Source organism: Schistocerca piceifrons, unplaced genomic scaffold, assembly GCF_021461385.2.
Source record: "Schistocerca piceifrons isolate TAMUIC-IGC-003096 unplaced genomic scaffold, iqSchPice1.1 HiC_scaffold_35, whole genome shotgun sequence".
Taxonomy (NCBI): domain Eukaryota; kingdom Metazoa; phylum Arthropoda; class Insecta; order Orthoptera; family Acrididae; genus Schistocerca; species Schistocerca piceifrons.
This window is the reverse complement of record NW_025728570.1, coordinates 17,501-20,000: the sequence shown is the minus strand read 5'-3', so window position 1 is coordinate 20,000 and position 2,500 is coordinate 17,501.

Genomic DNA, 2,500 nt, shown 5'->3' with positions numbered 1-2,500 from the left:
CCCCACCAGCCGGCTGTAGCGCGTGCGCCCACGCACCGCGCGGCCAGCACGCCGGGAGGCGCCCCCTCACCGGCCGGGGACGGTCCCACCCAGCCACCGCCGCGTATCGCTTCACACCCAGATGCCGTTCAGTTTCGTCGGCATGGTGGGTATCGCTGGAACAACCGGTTAGTACCTCAACCTATCGTCGCCATCACCGATTCACCCCTAGCGAGAACAACCGCACCACAACAGGTTACCATTTGTTCATTTGCGTAACTTCACCAGAAAACGCAGGCGTCCATCGCCATTTGCAACTTCCACGATTATTGCATGCCTGTGTCAGGTGTCACGCCACACTACGTCTGCCCACATACACGCAACAAAATGTGCACGCCTAGACAATACGTGGAAGGTGGCCCCCGTACGTATGCGATGTCCATTGCTCGAACGACTGTCAACCGGCCTCTGTAGCATGTCGCAGATATGGAACGCGGTGCACCATGCCATCACGGTGTGTGAGGAGAGACGACTAGGTCCGAATACATCAACAGACAGCTCATGCTGATCGCCATCCACGGCGTCCGTTCCTCCCACACGTCTCTATGGCGTACCACACTGCAATCCAGCTCTCATAGGGAGACGACACGTAGCTGCGTGCACAATATTTGCACTGTATGGTCCGCCGTTTTTGGGCGCAGTCGTTGTACGGTCACACATGTGCCACGATGTATCATTCAGTACATAAGGACGAATGTGCAGTACAGATTGTGGTTTACGCGTACGACATTAGCGGACAGTTGACACAGGCCGCACCACAACGTAGCCTGAGTACGTCGCATGCGGAGGGCATTGAACATGCAAAGTTCTCACCAACCAGCTTGCGAAGGCAGGGGGCAAGGTGGGGACGTGGGGAGGGGCGGCATGTACGTCCTGCTGCCATCCACATTACAGTGTACAGCAGGAGCATGTGGAAAGTGAGCAAGACTTGCAAGGTGTTTAACATGAAGCGATACACAGGGGAGCGGGGAGTGCGAGTAGCGAACTATATTGCGAGGGTTGCGGGTGGGCAACACTACACTAATTGAACGAGTCGTATAACAATTACAGAGCAGGTTTAGGCGACAACGTGGGTTACGTTAGGCGACAACGTGGGTTAGGTTAAGGCACGACGTGGGTTAGGTTAAGGCACGACATGGGTTAGGTTAAGGCACGACATGGGTTAGGTTAAGGCACGACATGGGTTAGGTTAAGGCACGACATGGGTTAGGTTAAGGCACGACATGGGTTAGGTTAAGGCACAACATGGGTTAGGTTAAGGCACAACATGGGTTAGGTTAAGGCACAACATGGGTTAGGTTAAGGCACAACATGGGTTAGGTTAAGGCACAACATGGGTTAGGTTAAGGCACAACATGGGTTAGGTTAAGGCACAACATGGGTTAGGTTAAGGCACAACATGGGTTAGGTTAAGGCACAACATGGGTTAGGTTAAGGCACAACATAGGTTAGGTTAAGGCACAACATAGGTTAGGTTAAGGCACAACATAGGTTAGGTTAAGGCACAACATGGGTTAGGTTAAGGCACAACATGGGTTAGGTTAAGGCACAACATGGGTTAGGTTAAGGCACAACATGGGTTAGGTTAAGGCACAACATGGGTTAGGTTAAGGCACAACATGGGTTAGGTTAAGGCACAACATGGGTTAGGTTAAGGCACAACATGGGTTAGGTTAAGGCACAACATGGGTTAGGTTAAGGCACAACATGGGTTAGGTTAAGGCACAACATAGGTTAGGTTAAGGCACAACATAGGTTAGGTTAAGGCACAACATAGGTTAGGTTAAGGCACAACATAGGTTAGGTTAAGGCACAACATAGGTTAGGTTAAGGCACAACATAGGTTAGGTTAAGGCACAACATAGGTTAGGTTAAGGCACAACATAGGTTAGGTTAAGGCACAACATAGGTTAGGTTAAGGCACAACATAGGTTAGGTTAAGGTACAACATAGGTTAGGTTAAGGTACAACATAGGTTAGGTTAAGGTACAACATAGGTTAGGTTAAGGTACAACATAGGTTAGGTTAAGGTACAACATAGGTTAGGTTAGGTTAGGTTACACGTTGTTGTAAGGAAAGGTGTAGGGGGGGGCGGGGGCGGCAGGTTCGTTGATAGTGATTATAGTAAGTGAATGCTTGTGACATGATCAGATTTGTCACGTCAGGATGCACCTTTGGCTTATTAGAGGCGGCGCTCCAATTCTATGCTTGTGTCAGACCTGTGTCTTTGACTCATGTCATTGTTTGTGCGCTGTGACAGGAGGTACTATTGTGATGTTGGGTGCACCGTTGTATAGGACATGTGTGGGTGTTGGTGCCTGATCTGCGCAATGGTGGATGTCGAAAGGGTGGGATATTGTATTTTCCGCATGGACCTCCTGGTCTGGTTGTGATAGTGTGGATTGTGTAATGTGGCGGAGAGGATGCACTGGATGTTGTTCCATGCTGGTGCTTACATATT